Source organism: Atractosteus spatula, chromosome 1, assembly GCF_055471065.1.
Source record: "Atractosteus spatula isolate fAtrSpa1 chromosome 1, fAtrSpa1.hap1, whole genome shotgun sequence".
Lineage (NCBI taxonomy): Eukaryota > Metazoa > Chordata > Actinopteri > Semionotiformes > Lepisosteidae > Atractosteus > Atractosteus spatula.
Window position 1 is genome coordinate 59,943,540 of NC_142706.1, and position 21,092 is coordinate 59,964,631.

A 21,092-nucleotide genomic window follows, 5' to 3' on the forward strand; every position below is an offset into this window, starting at 1 on the left:
TTTTCCAGGATCGATTACTGCAATGCCCTATTCCCTGAGGTATCTAAATCCACACAGAACAAACTCCAACATTTTCAGAATTCAGCAGCCAGAATCCTGACCAGGTTGCTTGCAGGTGGTCACATCACTCCTGTCCTGGAGCCCTCGCACTGGCTTCCTATCAGGTTTCAGGTCAACTTCAAAATCTTCATGTTCACCTATAAGGCTCTACATGGCTTGGCACTTCAGTACCTGTCTGACTTACTATCTTCCTACTCCCCACCTTGCAACCTTTTTTCGGCTGACTGTGGTCTCCTGTTCTCTCCTCAGCTCACATCCACTCTATGGTTCACAGGGCCTTCTGTTGCTGCACCTCAAAACCCTGGAATTTTATCCCTAAGGATATCAGAGAGTGGCCTACCCTGTGCGCTTTCAAATGCAGGCTCAAAACCTTCTTCAGAAAGGCTTTTACTGAGTCTTGAGCTTGATCTACTGTATGTCTGATCTATGTTTGTCCTTTGCCTCTTCTTCTGAATTCGTATTCAATTCTTAATTGTGCTGATGGTTTACGCCTTCTCCTTGTTAACCTTTTCTTCTTACTGTAAAGAGCTTTGAGAAGTGACTTTCTAAAGGTGCTGTGTAAAACAAAGCTCGTTGTTGTTATGTGGCGACACAGCCCATGGCAGCCGTGTTCAGAAAGAGCTGTGAAAGGAGGCCCTTGTCCCTGGAGGTGTGTCAGTCTGTGACCTTTGACACCTGCCTGATTGATCTGGGAATAAGGAGGCCTTTGTTGTATCAGACCAGCTAAACCCTTACTGTGTGATTCAAACACCAAGCACTAATTCCAGTGCAAGATACACTGAGGATGATATTCCGGAGAAAAACGGAATACTATAGAGCAGCAGTATCCCGTAGTTCCTCACCTGCAGTAAATCAATAGGATTGACTGACAAGGACAGCTGCTGTGAATGGGCTGAGGGCTTTTTCTTGTGCCTCCGTCTCTGCTTCTCCCTGCGGGCGGTGGGACCACAGCCTGTCCTCTCTGGACAGCCAGGTCTGTCTTTGTCCAGTATTGATGTCCAGGCTGTGGTCATTGAGCCTGTCCTCTCTGGACAGCCAGGTCTGTCTTTGCTCAGTATTGATGGACAGGCTGTGGTCACTGAGCCTGTCCTCTCTGGACAGCCAGGTCTGTCTGTGTCCAGTATTGATGGCCAGGCTGTGGTCACTGAGCCTGTCCCCTCTGTACAGTCAGGCCTGTCTGTGTCCAGTTTCTATGTCCAGGATGTGGGCACTGAGCCTGTCCTCTCTGGACAGCCAGGTCTGTCTGTGTCCAGTTTCTATGGCCAGGCTGTGGTCACTGAGCCTGTCCTCTCTGGACAGCCAGGCCTGTCTGTGTCCAGTATCCATGTCCACGCTGTGGACACTGAGCCCGTCCTCCTTATTGTCTCTGACCTTGGTCTAACCCTCTGTCCCTCCATGCCTTTTTTTGTCCCTCCTGACACTATATGTTTTGGACTATGTGTAGGAAGGAGGAGATCTAAGAGCAGAGCTTTCCTACCTTTGTAGGAGATCATTTTAAAGTTGTTTTTAAATCTGAATTTTACTGCACATTGAGACACAAGTCACTTTACCAGTTTATTGATTGATTGATCTATTAAGGACCTGATAGCTAACAATGGATTGCTTTGGTGAGAGTCAGATAAAGAGATGAATTAATAACTAATTGACCTCACAGTAAATCTACTGAGCCAGGAGTGGCTTACACTACTCTATCAGTGTCAATGTCAAAGTCAATGAGGGTTTCAGTATAATCTCAGTTATTAACTAATCAAGCTAACAGTAAAGCCAGTACAGACTGCTCTGTCCGTGTCAGTGCAAATGGGAGTCAGCCCATTGGCACTGTTGGAGCCTTATAACTAATCAATAACCAAAAAAAAGGTCACAGTGAAGTCATTCTAGTACAACTGTGTCCAGGAAAGCCTGGAGTGTCTCAGAGGGCTCTGTGTCAGCAGGAATCTGATTAGAATCTTGGTTTAAAATGAATCAAAATCACAGCAAAGTCAGCCCAGCATGTTAAAGTCAGGAGCTGCTCAGTTAGCTCTGTCACTATAGTGCCTTCAGTTTGTTATAATAACCCTGTGCTTTCACGGGTTCCCTATCTGGGTTTCTTTGGTTCTGCATTGAAATGAGAAAGAGAAACAACAGGAGTGCTTCCTGGGCTCTGGGAATTGTTAGAGACAGACAGACTAAAGGAACTACATCTATTCAGTCAAGAGCAAAGGAGATTGAGAGGAGACCTGAACATCCTGAGGGGTTAACCCAGAGGATTACTGCAGGATCCGTAATGAATCAAGGACACAGCTGGCAAGTACAACGGAATTTATCATGGCGAGTGGGAAACGCAGGTGCTCCATGGGATAGCTGGTTATAGGAGCGTGGACACCGCAGGGTTAAACTGGATCCAGCTGCCTCCCAGCGAGACCAATAACACATCTCACACCCTCCCACACACACACACAAACCCTCCCTTCCTTTCTCCCAGTAAAAGGAGGAAGGGATCTTATTGACAGCTTAACAACCCCCCACAGTGATTTTCAATTACAGCTAAACGAGCTGTAATTGCAGGTTATATGAGCTTTTGGATAATGGGCCTCTGTTCCCTTGCCAGTGAGCGAGTGTGTGTGTCCTGGCACTGGTGCACAGTGGCAGTGAGTGGGTGAGTTTGCGTGTGTGAGAGTGTGCTTGTATCTGAGTGTGTGAGGGGTGAGTAAAAGTGTGTGTTTAGGGAGAGTTTGTGAGTTTAGGAAGTATGTGTGAGTGTTTGTGTGAAAGTGTGTTTATGTGAGTGTGTGTCCTGGCACTGGGTGCACAATGGCAAGGAGTGTGTTTGTATGAGTATGTTGTTTGTGTGTGTGTAGTTTGTGAGTGTGTGAGTAAGAGTGTGTGCTGTGTGTGTCTGAGTGAGAGTGTGTGCGAGTGTGTGGTGTGTGTGTGTGAGAGTGTGTTGTGAGTGTGAGTCTGAGTGAGAGTGTGGTGGGTGTGAGTCTATGGTGTGAGAGTGTGGTGTAAGTGTGAGTGTGTTGTGTGTGGTGTGTGTGAGTGTATTGTGTGAGTGTGTGTTGTGAGAATGTGCGAGTGTGTAGCCATGTCTGTGGAGGATGTGTACAGTACTGTGAGGGTCGCTAGTGTCCTGCTGCGTCTCGCTGTACCACACACTCCCTGTTTCCACCACAGCCGACAGCCGGCACTGGGAGAGCTGGGAGGCTGCTGTCTGGAAGCTGGAGGGGCGAGTGTCAGTCTGCCGCAGTCCCCTGCGTCTCAGATTACAGCACACAGGCAGACGCAGGAGACAGCCGGCTCTGCCTTCACCTGTCGACAGGCTGAGCGGAGCGCCGCGGCATCTCTGTGCCTGACAGCCCGGGCCAGAGTCTGACCTCTCTCTCCGCCAGTCAGGAAGCTGCCTTCGTGATACTGATCAACCTGCTGTCACCCTCCTCCCTCTCTCCACCCCTCTCTCTCTGATCGGCTCGCCTGGTTCAACTCTTTCATCTAATCTCTCCATCCACACCCCTCTCTCTCATCCCCTCTCTGGATCAGGAAGGAAGAGGGGAGAGGAGTGAGGAGTGAGGAGTGAGGAGTGAGGAGTGAGGAGACGAGAGAGGAGAGAGGGGAGAGGGGAGAGACAAGAGAGGGGAGAGAGGAGAGAGGAGAGATGGGAGAGACAAGAGAGGGGAGAGAGGAGAGAGGAGAGATGGGAGAGGGGAGAGGGGAGAGAGGAGAGAGGAGAGAGGAGAGGAGAGACGGGAGAGAGATGAGATGGGAGAGGAGAGAGGAGAGGAGAGACGGGAGAGAGGAGAGGGGAGAGAGGAGAGGGGAGAGATTGTGGTGTGCGTGACCTCGCCCCAGCGGGGCCCAGTGATGGAGACTGAGGACAGCCGCTGCTGTTAAATTATTGGAGGCGATTAAGCCCTGATTTATGACGGTCCCTGTCAGCCCGCCGCGATGGATGGTATCTCCCAAAGAATTACACTTTCTCTACCCCTGAAGCTCCCATCATCCCTGTCTCTCCATCCATCCATCTCTTCCTGCGGCCTCTCCGCGCCCGTCTCCAGGTCCCTCTCCCTCTGCGTCCCTGCGGAATAATGAGTTCTCACAGTCTTCGCCTAATTCATGGCTCTGCCTTCAAAAACCTGTCTCTATCGATCAGCCCCTGCCATCCGTCTCCCAGTGTCTGTCTCTCTGTCTGCCTGTCTGTCTCCGCCTGCCCCTGCCGTGCTCACAGAGCACACCCCCTCAGGCAGACCGGACCCTGAATGTATCGGGATTCTTCAGTGATCAGCGAACGGGGGTCAAGAGAGCAGGTTAACGCCTCCCAATTAGGAAGCTGATCGATCCAATTAAGTCATCAGCTCTAAGGTCGCCGCTTCTCTCTAGGACCAGCACGGGAAAGTCAGTCCCCGCTAAAGGACGTCCTGCCTGCAGCACCGCAGTGCCCCCTGTCACTGAACAGGAGTATTGGAAGAGACTGGTTGACAGTGCCACCTGCTGGCACATCAACAGCATTGCACGCCCCAGCATCCTTCTTTTTCTAAAAGGATTCCCCTCCGAAGTACCTGTCCAGACAATCCCATTAAAGCTCACACCAACCAAATACATTCCTCTACAAACCAGACTAGCCCAGTTCACTTCAGTTCACTCAGCACCATTGCAGGCCCATACGGAGCAGACTAGCTCAGTACAGGTCAATTGTACCTTCATACAACACCATTACAGGCCCATACAGAGCACGCTAGCCCAGTTCAGGTCAGTTGTACCTTCATACAACACCATTACAGGCCCATACAGAGCACGCTAGCCCAGTTCAGGTCAGTTGTACCTTCACACAACACCATTACAGAACAGCTCCCCATCACCTTCTCTCAGAGAGAGTGCACAGGCCTGTGACTCTACCTGCTAGTGTTTTCCATTGGAGTGAGTGGGGGTGGGGGCTGGGTCTCAGGGGGCTGCAACGCAGACAGGTAGGGAAACTGACACACTCTCACAGACACACTGACACTCTGACAGACACAGATACACTAACACACTCTCACAGACACACAGACACACTGACACACTCTCACAGACACACTGACACTCTGACAGACACAGATACACACTCACAGACACACTGACACACCGACACACTCACAGTCACACTGACACACTCTCACAGACACACAGACACACTCTGACAGTCACACTGACACACAATTCAATTCAATTCAAGGTGCTTTATTAGCATGACCGATGGGTACAATCAGTGTTGCCAAAGCAAATGAAAGTAATGATATTTACATGAAACAAAACAAAAATAGAAGTAAAATAAAATCTACAGACATATTACAGACATTTACAACAAAGACATATTATACAATATTGACATATTCTGTAGGCGGCTGGAGCATTATTGGGAGACAGACTCACTGTTCCTCAGGCTGTGACAGGAGATCACATACTGGGCTGCCAGTTCAACTGAGTTCCCTCCTCCCTCTCCCAGTAGGATTGGGACCCGTTGTGATTCTGGCAGGTGTGGGAACTCTGGGATTAGATTTCTGAATTTAGGGAAGAATGTTTCTCTAATCCCAGAGTATCTGTCACAGTGCAGTAGGAAGTGCACCTCTGTCTCTATTTCTCCCCGCTGGCAGTGGGAGCACAGCCTGTCCTCTCTGGACAGCCAGGTCTGCCTGTGTCGCCCAGTTTCTATGGCCAGGTTGTGGTCACTGAGCCTGTACTTCGTCAGGGTCTGTTTCTGTTTGTTATTTTTTATTTTGGTCAAATATTCAGCTAGTGTGTATTGTCTGTTTAAGGTTCTGTAACATTCCAGTTTATGTTGTGTCTGTGTGTGACACACTCTGACAGACACCTTGACACGCCTCTCACAGATGCATTGATACACACTCTCAGACACACAGATACACACTCACAGACACACTGACACACTCTCACAGACACACAGACACACACACACACTCTGACAGTCACACTGACACACTCTGACAGACACCTTGACACGCCTCTCAACGATGCACTGATACACACTCTCAGACACAGATACACACTCACAGACACACTGACGCAAACTCTTGCAGACACACTGACACACACACTCTCTCGGACACACTGACACACACACTCTCTCAGACACACTGACACACACACTCTCTCAGACACTCTGACACACACACTCTCTCAGACACACTGACACACACACTCTCTCGGAGACACTCTGACACACACACTCACAAAATGCACTTTATGAACAGGCTGACAGGGAAACTGTCACCACTTGACACTCTGCACTGCGAAGATATTTCCCTCTCTCCTCTCTCTGCCTGTGTGTCTCCCTCTCTCCTCTGGCCCTGTCTCTCCCATTCCTCCTGCCAGTGAGGAAAGAGGGAGTGGAACGAGGGATGAGTGGAATGGGGCCAAGGACACGGCTGAAGTGGCAGAGGGAGAGGGAGAGGGAGAGGAGGACAGAGGAAGTAAGAGAGGAGGAGCGGTGTGTTATTAGCTCTATTATACATGTATAAATATTACATTTTCACTGTGTGCTAATGTGTCTTGAAAATTGTATGCAGTTCTGGGGAAAAAAAGCTATCTGGAATATCAACACCACTCTGCACAGCGCTGATCAATTATTAACCAGCACTGATTAAAAACTCATCTGCAATTAACCTGTTCACCTCCCTAGCCTGCTGGGTCATCAATATCCCTCTATGTCCTTGACGGTAGTCTCACCTCCACACCAGTCCCATCCTACTCTGTCTGTCTGTCTGACTGATCGTCCCTCTCTCTCTCTCACTGTCTGTCTCTCTCACTTATCTTATTGTCAGCTGGGTGTGTGTGTGACGTTGGGCTGTGTATGCATGGATAGATAGATACTTTATTGATTCTGTGAGGGAAATTGCAGAAAGCTCCTTGTCAGGAGTAGGATTCGAACCCACGACTCCAAGGGAGACTGTGACCTGAACTTAGCATCTTAGACCGCGAGCCAGCTGGTCCGATGAGCCACTGTGACTCCAGAGGCACTGCATGCCTCTACCTGTACAATCTGTGTGTCTATGTGCTGCTGTGTGTGTCTCTGTGTGTGTGTGTGCTCTGGCATGCATGTCATGGTGTGTGTGCAGTTTAATTGGCGTGACGAGGTAAGATGTTGGGAAGTCATTAGTGCGTGGAGGATAATCGCTTGAGCGCTCTGGGGACTGGGCCTTCTGAGAGAGAGACGGAGGAGAGGGAGAGAGGGGGACAGAGAGGGAGAGACAGGAAGAAGGAGGGACAAGAGAAAAAGAGACAGAGGGACAGAGAGGGAGAGACAGGAAGAAGGAGGGATAAGAGAGGAAGAGACAGAGGGACAGAGGGAGAGACAAGGAGAGGGAGAGTCAGAGGGACAGAGAGGGACAGAGGGACAGAGGGAGAGACAGGGGGACTGAGAGGGACAGAGGGAGAGACAGAGGCACGGAAAGGGAGAAAGGGACAGAGTGGGAGAGAGGGAGAGAGAGGAACAGATGAAGAGAGAGAGTGACAGGTATGGAAAAAGAGGGGAAGAAAAGCAAACAGGATTGAAAAGCTGTGTGACCGACAGAGAGAAGAAATATGAGAGAAAGAGGCAGATTGTTATCAATGTCAAACACTGGTTCCTAACCTGGAATATTGCAGTAACAACCGTACAGCAACCCCAGGTGTTACTGGCTCCAGCTGAGCTGAGACCAGGACCTCGGCAGCGATTTCAACTTCCCACAATTCCCCACACTACCCCAGACGCTAACTGCAGAGATGAAAGGCACGTTTGGGCACGTTGGTCCCGGTCCGACCACAGGCTGTGGAGGGAAACGGGATCGAGGGGTCAGGAGGGAGGAATCCTGGAAGGAAGCGTGTGTGCTGGGAGAGGGGCTGGAAGAGGCAAGGAGAAGGAGACAGGGATCTGGAAGTGTTACTTGGGAGAGAGCCTAATGGGGGATTTGGGGAAAGAGAGACAGAGAAAGCAGGGGAGAGGGACTGGATTGGGCGAGCAGTGGAGCGGTTGGAATCTTGCCTGTCAAGGGGAGGAGGGAGGGAGAGAGTGAGGAAGGCAGGAGGAGATGGAGGAGGGGATGTCTCTCCTAGGGATTGTTAGTTTGGAGCATCTGTCAAAGACAGAAAGAGAGCAAGAGAAAGACTGCACACAGCACACACTGCACACTGACAGCACTCAGCACACTGCTGGACATTACAGGACCGGACAGGACAGACCAGGGTAACACAGGACAGGACCGGACAGGACAGACCAGGGTAACACAGGACAGGACCAGACAGGACAGACCAGGGTAACACAGCACTGGAGAGGACTGAACAGACCAGGGTAACACAGGACATAATTGGACAGGACAGACCAGGGTAACACAGGACAGGACTGGACAGAACAAGGTAACATAGAAGAGGAGTGGACAGAACAGACCAGGGCAATGGGACAGAGAATGGGACAGTAGAGGATGAGACAGGCCAGTAGAGAATGAGACAGGACAGTATGGGGTGGGATAGGACAGGACAGGATGAGATGGCACAGGACAGTATGGGATGAGACAGGATAGAATGGGATGAGAGGACAGGACAGTAGAGAAGGAGACAGGACAGTATGGGATGAGACGGGACAGGAGAGTATGGGATTAGATGGGACAGTATGGGATGAGACTGGGCATTATGGGATGAGATGGGACAGGACAATACGCTCAGACAACAGCTTTTTTTAACCCAGTGTGTGAATAATAAAGGCCACTTGTCGTTGTTTAAGAAAGAAAGGATCAACCGAGGGCTATTAATTCAAAATTCATGAAGAAAAAACAGTACGAAAGAGGAGAGAGTGACAGACAGTGACAGTGGGTACAAGATGTGACCTTTATGTTGAGCACAGAAGCACTTCCAAAAACTCTCAGTAATGAGAACATGAGCGAACCAGGGAGAGGAAGAGGCAACAAGGGAGAGGAAGAGGGGATCAGACAGCAGGGAAGAGGAGTGAAGAGAGAGAGGAGAGAGGGAATGAGGGAGAGGAGAGGGGATCAGACAGCAGGGAAGAGGAGTGAAGAGAGAGAGGAGAGAGGGAATGAGGGAGAGGAGAGGGGATCAGACAGCAGGGAAGAGGAGTGAAGAGAGAGAGGAGAGAGGGAACGAGGGAGAGGAGAGAGGATCAGACAGCAGGGAAGAGGAGTGAAGAGAGAGAGGAGAGAGGGAATGAGGGAGAGGAGAGAGAGGGAGAGGAGAGAGGATCAGACAGCAGGGAAGAGGAGTGAAGAGAGAGAGGAGAGAGGGAATGAGGGAGAGGAGAGGGGATCAGACAGCAGGGAAGAGGAGTGAAGAGAGAGAGGAGAGAGGGAACAAAGGAGAGGAGAGAGAGGGAGAGGAGAGAGGATCAGACAGCAGGGAAGAGGAGTAAACAGAGAGAGAGGAGAGAGGGAACGAGGGAGAGGAGAGAGGGAGGAGAGAGAGAGAGGAGAGAGGGAACGAGGGAGAGGAGAGAGGGAGGGAAGGCAGAGATGATACAGTGCGTGTGAGATGCATGCACATTTCTGTCTGAGTGAGTGCGAGTCCCCCAGCCTTCCCTTAATTAATTAGGCGGAATATTTTAATTGTTCTCGGCTGCAGTTGATGAGCCTGTAATTAATAAACAGCATGTTGCGTCTCTGTAAACATGGCAGGATGACATTTACCAGGCGCCGGCGCTCTCTCTGCTGACTGGCTCAGCGCAGTGCCAAAGCACAGGGGCTGCCCCCCGCCCCAGAGCGCCAGATCTCACTGGGGCAGAGAAACATCCAGACTTTCCAGATAACCCACTCTGGTAACAGCGCCAGCCCTGCTCATGGAGATCCCTGATCCTGCAATACAGCCCACCCGTCTCGAAGGATTACAGTCCTAACGGGTTCAATTAAATCATTGAGCGATGAGCTGGGATGAAAACTAGACGTATCTCTCTAGGGGGGCAGGACGTATCCATCTAGGACATACAACACTGATAAAATCCATTTCAAATCCAACCAAATCCACTCCAGATGTTTGCTACAGCCCTGTGCTCAATTATAAAACTGGAACATTGTAATGTAATCCAACCCATTAATGGTGGTGGCTGAGCCAAAAAAATAATTCAGGTGGGGAGCTGCGTCAGCATGCACAGGCTGCAAAGGAACAAGTAAAGGTCTATTCCATGCTGAAAAGAGAAGAAAAGAAACACAATGTTTCCGAAATGTTGTGTTTCCTTTCTTCTCTTGTCAGCATGGAATAGACCTTTCCTTGTTCCCAAAAAAATAATATTGCACTGCTTTTAAAAGACATTGCTAGAAGTTGAGAATCCTGGTGCTTTTTTTCATCGCTTTCGAATTGTTTCGGGGCCGATCTGTCATAATGAGAAGGGATGTGTGGAGAGCCAGTGTCTCTCCTGTTCCACACTCAGCTGGTGTCCCTGCAGGGGGCGCTCTGAGCCGCCCCAGGTCTCTGTTTCCGAAGAGTGGGAACGCTAGTGAGCAATGGCTCTATTTTTACAAGCGAGCACGTGCAGTAGTGGGAGCTCTGCTCTTTGAGTGCTGTTGGACTGGGGCTCTATGGAACCGGGCCTGGGCCCTGGAGGACTGTTCCTCCCTGACCCGATCCAGCTATGTGGCATGAGCACGACAAGCCTGGGGTTCCGGACCTCGCCCCCTGCTCCCTACAGTCCACAGCGCTGCACATTGAGAGTCCCACTTGCTTGGGCCCGGACCCCTGGTCCGGTCCTGCAGGGCTCATGGGAACCCAACTCACTGAGCAGCTGTGAGGCTGGCAGCTCAGCACGGCCTCTCGTTCTGCTTAGGACTCCGGTGCTCGAGGGGGGTCCGGCAGGGTTCATAACCTTCTCCAGGAAGAGGACAGACTTCATCTTGTCCAGTTAAGTTTTTAAGCAGATCAGTGTGGCAATTTAGGCTCAGCTGGAAGGCAAACCAGAAACCTCCAGAATAGGAGACCACCTCTCCTCGTTCAGTGCCTTGTTTATTAATGACTGGGGAAAGTGGGCGGTTCGGAGTCGCTGGCCCATCCGGTCAGCAGTAAGACTGGTCATTTCTAGTCCTCAGAAGCCTATAGGTGGAGGTCTTCATCTTACCTGGCTCTTAGCTTCTTGTCTGAAGTACTGTAAATGCTTGTTTCGTGGGCTCTTGTGCGATTACTTTAGCCTTTGACAACTGAACCAGCAAGGACCTGTGGGTATTGTACAAGGCCTGGACTGGAGTGGACTGGATTCTCTCTGCTATAAACAATCACTAAGTGGAGACCCAGGACACATGTGAATCGGGTGGTGCACCATTCCGCAAAAGTTCACCATTCCACCTCTTAATTACCTTTTCAAACTAATTACCAGCTGTACCGGGCCAATTACACAGTTTTCAAAGGCCGTTAGCTTTAAGAGACAGGTGACCCCGCCACACCGTGTCAGCTGTCGAGACGCCGGGAAGACTGGCTGGGTCTCCAGATCACACCACGTCTTGACTAATTACGGCGGGGCTTGGTAATTAAGAGATCCTCTGACGAGGATGCCAAAAGACCCTGCTGCTCTCAGACACACGACTGGAGACCCATGCCTTTACACAGGGCCGGTGGGGGCCAGGCAGGGGGGGGCGTAAGGGGCTCGTTTTGGACTCACAGCGCCACCTGCTGGACATGCCCTTGGGCGTGAGTCTGTGCCTGAAGGAAAGAGGGTTTAACAAGCCGGTGGAGCGGGCAAGGGGGGAGCTACAGCGCTGATGAAGATGCAGGGAGGGAGTGAGAGAGAGAAAGGATCAGAAAAGGTGTATTCCCTGGCCTGCGGTTCAGACTGAGAGAGGCCCAGGGATTGCCCTGTCAATCAAACCCAACATAATTAATGCCCCCCACCGCTCCACCTCATCACTCCCCCCCCCCCCCCCCGTCCCCCCGCTCTCCTGTAGCCCCTGAGACTCACTCTTCAAAATCAGAGGCAGGTCTGTACTGGAGATGTTCAACAGAGCATCAGAGACAGGCAGGGAGAGGAGGAGGAAAGACGGATTAAGCAGGTATTTAAAAACCATGCAACATCGCTCTCCTCTCTGGAATCACGAAAGGCTCCCTCTGTCCCTCTTCAGCTCCCTCCATCTCTCCCCCCCTCCCTCCTCTTCTTCTTTTCTCCTTCTGTGAATCTCTCCTTCCTTCCCCTCCTCCTCCTCCTCCTCCTCTCATCCCTCTCTCTCTCTCTTCAGGGAGCCCGTGTTTGTCAGGCAGGCAGCAGAGCGAGCCGGAGGCTCAGCACCGTTCCTCTCCCTCTCTCTCCCTCTCTCTCTCCCTCTTTCATCCCGCTGTCGCTCGACAGCTCCAGCCCCTCGCACACACCGGAGAGAGGGCGGCCGGGGCTCCCGGAGCAGGGAGGCAGGGAGGCAGGGAGCGGGACAGGGCCAGCGGCGAGCGGGCGTGCAGGAGAAGGACGAGTGGAGAATTAATGGGCTGGGAGGGATGGAAGGTTCTGTGTCCGTAATCAGAGACTGAGAGGCCCGGCTGAATTCCAATCAGGGAGGGATGGAGGGAGAGAGGGAGGGAACAGAGTTACTGAGAGAGAGGGTGGGGGGGAAGGAGAGAAGAGAGAGACTGAGGGAGAGATGAAGGGAAGAGAGCGACTGAGAGGGAAGAGAGAGAGTGGCTGAGGGAGAGATGAAGGGAGAGAAAGAGAGAGGAGAGAGAGGAAGACAGCAAGAGTGAAAAACAGGGGGAGAGTTTCTTCTGCTACTTTCACCATCATCCAGCATTTCAAATCAGGCATTGAGGAAAAAAAGATTCTGAGAACCGATAACCAACAGATAACGTTAATTCATCGAGCTGCAAAACCACCCCTGTAGGCTGCTCCATACCAGGACCTGTGCAGCCTTGTCTTACCCCTAACCTAACCATCGCCGCAACCAGCTCGTGACCTCTCACCTCTGTCCTAACCTAACCAACGCTGCACACTGGCTCGTGACCTCTCACCTCTGTCCTAACCTAACCAATGCTGCACACTGGCTCGTGACCTCTCACCTCTGTCCTAACCTAACCAATGCTGCACACTGGCTCATGACCTCTAACCCCTGTCCTAACCTAACCAACGCTGCACACTGGCTCGTGACCTCTAACCCCTGTCCTAACCTAACAACACTGCACACCAATTCATGACCTCTCACCCCTGTCTTAACCTAACAATGCTACACACCAGTTCATAATTGAGTTTAAAAGACTTGAACTCAGGGAGATTACAGAGAGCTGGGGTTCTGTAACTGGCTCCAAGTTATGCCCTGGGTGCAAATACAGCTGCTGTCTGTCTGCCCTGTATCTGGGTGAAAATTTCTCACTCCTAACTGCTAGCAGCTGGCACTGTGTCAGTGGAGCTAGAACTGGAGCTGGAATTGTGATGGATATTGGATTTGGAAAGAGGAAAAGAGGGCTAGGAGTAACAGCAGGGATAATAATAATAATAAAAATAATTTATATAGCACCTTTAAAGGCAGCATCTCAAAGCGCTTTAGAGTAGGTGTACAGAAAAGTTAAGAAAAGAGGTTAAAAGAAAACTTACAAAGATAAAAAATGACAGAATAAGAACATATAAGGAAATGAGTGGTTAGAGGCCCAGCAGAAGACACTTGGTCATTAGAAAATGGAGCAGACGCATCTGTGATATTCCTGGGGATAGAATTCCAGAGATGTGGCAAGAGAAGAAAGAGAGCAGTGCATGAAGGGGTGGAGAGATGGAGTAACAGGGAGAGGGAGAGGTCTGGGCCTCCAGCAGGAGAGCTGGCCAGCAGGGGGCAGCCACGAGTCCTCACACAGCTGCAGACTGCCCTGTTGCAGGTGTTGTTGGCTCACAGAGGGGCTCTTATCCAGACCCATCACAGAGGGGCGCAGGGAGGCTCAGAAACTCTCGGGGACCCCAGGAACCCTGTGACAGTGAGGACTCTGCTTTGCCCCCCAGCCCGCTCTCAAAGCCAGCCAGAGGTCTAAGACAAAGATGGAGCTGAGACATCAGTTTCCCCAGGATGCCTCTGTCCAGCCATCATTGCAGCTCCCAAGAAGGGACTAACGAGATCAACTGCAGCTTAATTGTTCTTATTTGGCCCTGTTTGAACCTCTTGCACTGCCGGAGAGCCCCAGGGGCTGGAGAGAGCGCGAGATTCTCCCTGCGCCGCAGCCCAGCTCCCAGACAGCTGCCCGAGTCTCAGACGAGCGGCGGTGTTCCTCCAGCGCACAGCTGTGTGTGAGGGAGCGAGAGACCGCTCCTCTCCCTGGAGGAGAGATTCTGAAGGCGAGAGACAGACAGCCTGAGTGCGGAGAGATGGGGGAGTATCTGTGCGGTGTGTGTGAGTGGTGTGTGTGGTGTGTGTGTGTGTGGTGTGTGGTGTGTGGTGTATGGTGTGTTGTTTGTGTCTGGTGTGTGAGTGGTGTGTGTGTTGTGTGTGTGTGTGAGTGGTGTGTGGTGTGTGTGTGTGGTGTGTGTATGGTGTGTGTGGTGTGTGGTGTGTGAGTGGTGTGTGTGTGTAGTGTGTTGTTTGTGTCTGGTGTGTGAGTGGTGTGTGTGTGTGAGTGGTGTGTGGTGTGTATGTGGTGTGTGTGTATGTGGTGTGTGTGTGTGTGGTGTGTGGTGTGTGGTGTGTGGTGTGGTGTGTGTGTGGTGTGTGGTGTGTGGTGTGGTGTGTGTGGTGTGGTGTGTGTGTGTGTGGTGGGGGATGCTGGAGGGTGCAATTGGAACCTTGTCACAGATCCTAAAATACTTCACCCTCTACATACACCCCCACACCCCCACACCACACCTCCCCTCTGGGGCTACTCAGCTTGTCCCTGTCACTCCCCAGCATGCTCACTGAGACTCCCCACTCCACTGGAGCATGTAGAGACAGGAGAGAGGAGGAGAGAGAGGGGAGAGGGGAGAGGAGAGAGAGAGGGGAGAGGGGACAGAGGAGGGACAGAGAGAGAGGAACAAAGAGGAGAGAAGGAGAGGGGAGACAGGAGAGAAGAGAGACGAACAGAGGAGAGAAGGGACAGGAGAGAGAGGAGACAGGAGAGAAGGAGAGAGGGGAGAAAGGAACAGAGGAGGAGAGAGAGAGGAGAGAGGGGGACAGAGAGGAGAAGGCACTCAGATCTTTCTAATCCATAAGAAGGAGGTTCTGCAATATCAACAATTTTCGAAAGCATAATCAATCCCATTGTCCTATAAGGCCATGAGGTGTGGGGTCCAGGCACAGACAGGACTGCACTAAACAAGACCCCTAGAAGCCCTGCATGCAGAGTTCTCCATGTGCAGAGAAACACACCTAACAACACGTCCAGGGCTGAATTAGGCCAATACTCATTGCTCACACACATACTGTACAGAAGAAACCAATCAGATATTGATTCCTCCCACCACAAGGCCCTGCTGAGCCGAAGGCTGAGCCCACCCAGAGAAGAGCCACCTTAGACAGCTGGCCCTGTCGCTCACTGACACCAGCCAGCCTCAGGACAATACAACTAATGCAACACAAATCAAAGTCAACCATACCTCCCACACTGCTAGCATTCCAGTCTGTGTGTGTGTCCAATACACCCTACGCAGATGAAGGACAGGCTGGTGACCACAGCCTGGACACAGACCTGGCTGCCCGGAGGGAACACTGTAATCGCTCTGTAAGTCTTCGGTCAGGCTGATGTCCCTCTAGAGAGGAGAGGAGGAGAGAGAGGCCCAGAAGGAGGGCAGAAGCCCTCTCTACTCTCCCTCTCTTTGAGAAAGTTAACAGAACGCCAGCGTCAGCAGAATAACAACACCAGTGGAGAGAGGAAAAAACCAGACAATTACCGGAACAAATTTCCTGCGATTTGTTTGTGTAACGAGGCTCTGTGGCGTGTGCGTTTAACGAGCGAGACGAGGAGCTCGTTAATAATGAATCCTGGGAACGAGGTAGGCAGAACATGGCACAGGAGTCTGGGCATTGGTTCCTAGCACACACAACCAAACACACACACACACAATCACACACACCCATATACTCACACACACTCGTAAACTCACACACACTCATATATTCACATTTACCCACATAATTACACACACCCATATACTCACACACAATCACACACACTCGTAAACTCACAATCACACACACTCATGCACTCACATTTGCACACACAATCACACATATACAGACCTACTCTTTAACCTCACACTCATACATTTACATACACTCACACATACTCATCCTCATAAACTCTGTCCCTATCACACATATCCTCACACACAGTCACTGTCACACACACACACCATCACACACAGTCCCTATCACACACATATCCTCACTCACACAGTCCCTGTCACACAAACACATCTTCACACACAGTCACTGTCACACACACACACATCTTCACACACAGTCCCTAACACACACGTATCCTCACTCACACAGTCCTTGTCACACAAACACATCTTCACACACAGTCACTGTCACACACACACATCCTCACACACACACACACACACACCCTCACACACAGTCCCTGTCACACACACACATATCCAACACACTATCACACACACACATAGTGACAACCCCCACCACATTCTGTCACACACACACACACACACATACATCCTCACACATAGTCTCATCACACACACACATCCACACACACTCTCTATCACACACACACAGCCTCTGTCCTCTCAGGCTGCCAATCAGAGAACTACAGTATCTCTTTTGATCCCTCTGTTCACCCATCTTCCAGTACAGACTCCCTCAGCCCCCCTGTCTCTGTACCCAACCGCCTCTCCCTCTTCTTCAGCCCCTTCTCTCTTCCTCCACCCTCTGCTTCACAACTGGTCTCTCCTCTGCGTCCCCGCTGTCGACTTTTCTCCTCCCGGGATCACTCCATTACAGGAGGCGAGCACACAGCTCCCTCTGGTGGCTGGAACACACTACTGCACCCCGTGAGCCCACCTCGGCGCCTCCTGCCATTTTCTGCACAAGCTCTCCCCCTAATGTTCAATACGCGCAGTACTATTCACGGTGTAAAAACGTGTGATCTTTTTAAAGAAAACGACCGGGATGTGCGAACGTCTTCCACATAAGTAGAAATTAAATTTAATTTTAAAAAAGGCACCGTCCTTCGGATGAGACGTAAAACCGAAGGCATTTCTCGGAAAGAGTAGGGGTGTATAAGAGATAAGATCACTTTATTACCCATATACAATTTCTTGCATTAGGAATTTGTCTTTTTCACATACCCCAGCTTGCTCTCCATGAGACACACAGACAGGGAGAGACGCTTGGGGTCAGAGCACAGGGTCAGCCATTGTACAGCACCCCTGGAGCAGTTGGGGTTAAGGACCTTGCTCAGGGGCCCAACAGAGTAGGATTAACACAGTAACACAGGGGCACCTCAAGGGACAGTTCTTTCTCCATTCCTCTTCACCCTCTATACTTCGGACTTTAAGTACAACTCAAAGTCATGCCACCTGCAGAAGTTCTCAGATGACTCTGCAATTGTGGGATGTATCAAGGGTGAGCAGGAGGAGGAGTACAGAGGACTGGTCAGCAGCTTTGTGGAGTGGTGTGGGGTGAACCACTTGGAACTGAATGTTACAAAGACAAAGGAACTGGTGGTAGATTTCAGGAGGAAAAAGGTCAAACCTACTCCTGTCTACATCCATGGGAGTGGCGTGGAGATGGTGGACTCGTACAAGTACCTGGGAGTGCACATCGACGATAGACTGGAATGGTCTAAGAACACCGAGGCCATCTACAAGAAGGGTCAGAGCCGACTCTACTTCTTGAGGAGGCTCAGGTCCTTCAATGTGTGTAGTAAGATGCTACACATGTTCTATCAGTCGGTGGTAGCGAGTGCCATTTTCTACGCAGTGGTGTGCTGGGGCTCTGGGATTAGAGCAGTGGATTCCAAAAGGCTGAACAAGCTCATCAGGAGAGCAAGCTCTGTCATTGGGTTTGACCTGGACTCCTTGGAGGTAGTGGCTGAGAGGAGAATGATGTCCAAACTAGAGGCCATCATGGACAACTTCTCCCATCCCCTCTATGACAGGCTTGCAGGAATGAAGAGCACGTTCAGCAATAGACTGATTCATCCACAGTGCGACAGGGAGCGCTACAGGAGGTCATTCTTGCCTTCTGCCATAAGACTGTACAACGCATCCACCTTGCGTCTTGGCAGAGGCAACATCGACAGTGACCTGTTTCTGGACTAAACGCATCTACACATCTACTGCTACATCTGTTCTCTTTCTTTTTCTTTTTCTTTTTCCCGTTTACAACCACTTTTTGTGCAATATATGCCAGGGACCTGTGCAATACATTTATATTTATATTTATATCTATAGTTACTCTGTGTTCTGTGTACTGTTCTGTTCTAGTTTGTTCTTGTGCATCCGGACTGTGAGTAACTCTTGTATTGTATTGTATGTATTGTACCATTATTATATAATTCGTTACACTGTGGCTGTGTTGTGTGTGTTAAGCTGCTGTTGCACTGCAATTTCCCTCACGGGATCAATAAAGTATCTATCTATCTATTCCTCTGCCAGCCATGGGATTTGAGCCAGCAACCTTCCAGCTACAGGCACAGACCCTTAGCCACAGAGCCACCACTCCACCCCAATCCCCATGAATCCCCATGTCATGGTCAAATTTCCCCCTGTCCTTTACCAGTCATGGCCTCCTAATAATCCCCATCTCTGAACTGGCTCCATCACTCTGTTCTCCCCACTGACAGCTGGTGTGTAGGGAGTGTACTGGTGCACTATGGCTGCCGTCTCATCATCCAGGTGTGGCTGCACACTGGTGATGGTGGAGGAGAGTCCCCATTACCTGTCCAGCTTTTTGAGTGGAGTGTCCACAAAAACACTATATAACTATGGATTTTTTTTTTTATTTGAATATAGTTATCAAAGTGATATTATTATTATTTAATTATCTAATCCATTCATCCATTTTCAAACCGCTGCAGTCAATTCTGGGCCGCAAAAGCTTTACTGCCCGGTCCCGTGTTTGTGCTGCTCAAGCGTGCGCTGCGCTGGTCCGGAGCGCACAGTCCGGACCGCCAGACGAGCACACTCACCGCTCTGCCTGACCCGCTCCCACGACCCCCCGCAGCCTGCAGCAGGGCAGAGGAGAGAAGATCTCTGAAGAAGAGGAGTGAACCAGACCTGTTACAAACGAGAAGAAGTAGCTCATTGAGCTGAGGATGTCATCATCCAGCTGCTTCCTGAAAGAAGCCAGGAAATTAGGGTCAACAACATGGCTGGACAGCTTGTTCCATACGCTCTACACAAAGGGTTGTGGGAGTGTGGAACAAGCGACCCAGCCATGTGGTTGAAGCTGATTCCCTGGGTTCTTTCAAGAAACAGCCGGATGAGATCCTCATATCAAGTGGCTAATAACTGCCACACGGACCAGGTGCGTGGATCTCCTCTCATTTGGAACTGGTCACATTCCACTATAGACACTACCCAGATCTGAGCATTAACCCCTCGTCTTAGTAAACCAGTTCCAAATCCAGACACACATTTCCCTGAAAGCCTGATGCCCTAATCTGGAAATTAATATTTAATGATGGAACTTAATCGAAAGCCTTCTGAAAGTCTAAATACACTCTTTCCTAAGCTCTGTGTGTATCCAGTTCTGCTGTTGCTTGATCAGAGAACTGTAACAACTGAGTCACGCAAGGCCTCCCTTGTCTAAGTCCTGTTGTCTGTTCCCATGGGTATTATTACCACATACTGCAGGCGAACCTGTACTTTGGGTCTGTTCTATATTCTTCTTCTGTATCTTTGTAGGTAATAGAGGTCAGACTTATTGGTCCATATTTACCTACAGGGCTCAGTCACCCTTCTTAATGAGGGGCGCTATATTGGCAGCTCTCCAGTGCCTGGGTGCGACCCCTCGCTTGATTGAGTGAGTGTCCGAAGAGTTGTGTCAGCAGCTTCTGAACAACATTTCTCATTTCCTTGAGTGAAATTGGTAAAATACCACTGAGTCCTGGGGATTTATTCATCTTTAGTCATTCTGGTACTAAAAAACACTTCTGCCTCTTCTGGAGGAAGACACCCACCCACTTTCTACCCACTTCATGAGGCGGGGTACACCCTGGACGGGACACCAGTCCATCACAGACACACACACCCACACCAGGGCCAGTCATGCCACAAGCCAATGCACCCACCCGCATAGCCTTGGACTGTGGGAGGAAACTGGAGCACCTGGAGGAAACCTACAGGAACACAAAGGAAACATGCAGACTCCACACAGACAGCACCCCAGGTCTGGAATTGAACCAGGACCCCAGTGCCACAAGGCAGCAATTCTGACCAGTGCACCAGCAAGCCACCCTGTACTGATTGAATTTAATAAAACTGTGTTCTTCCTCACTGTGTTACTGAGGCATACTGTTGACTGCTTCCTTCTTTAGGAGCCCGTTGGTGCAGCAGATGTCAACAGATGTTCTGTCTAGACGATTCAGGTTCCATACCGGCTTACGCCATAAGTTTTGGGTGGTGTGGTGGCTCTGCGCCTGTGGCTGGAAGGTTGCTGGTTCAAATCCTGCAGCTGGCCCTTAACCCCAGCTGCTCCAGGGATGCTGTACAATGGCTGACCCTGCGCTCTGACCCCAAGCTTCTCTCCCTGTCTGTTTGTCTCATGGAGAGCAAGCTGGGGTATGCATAAAGACAAATTCCTAATACAAGAAATTATATAGGGCTAATAAAGTGATCTTGTCTTGGCACATCAGCTATTTCCCTTGTGCTGTCAACTGTCCATTATTGTCCCTGATAACATATTACTTCATCCTTAATAGTTCTGTTACTGCTCTTCTGCATTCAAGGGGGACTATTGTATTTTTCACTGTTGTGCATCCACAGTCAATCATGTTCAGTCAATTATTTAAATGAAGACTGTCCTTTTCTAACCTTAAAACTGCAAGTCTGTCACACACTCACTTACACATGGCAAAAAAATAAATAGTGCTAAAAAGCTCGTCTTTCCTCCTCGTTCTGTTTATGATACCAGCAATCATTTTTTTTTGCCTATGATAAAATCCTCTATGACGAATTAATAAAGACGGTATTTCACGAG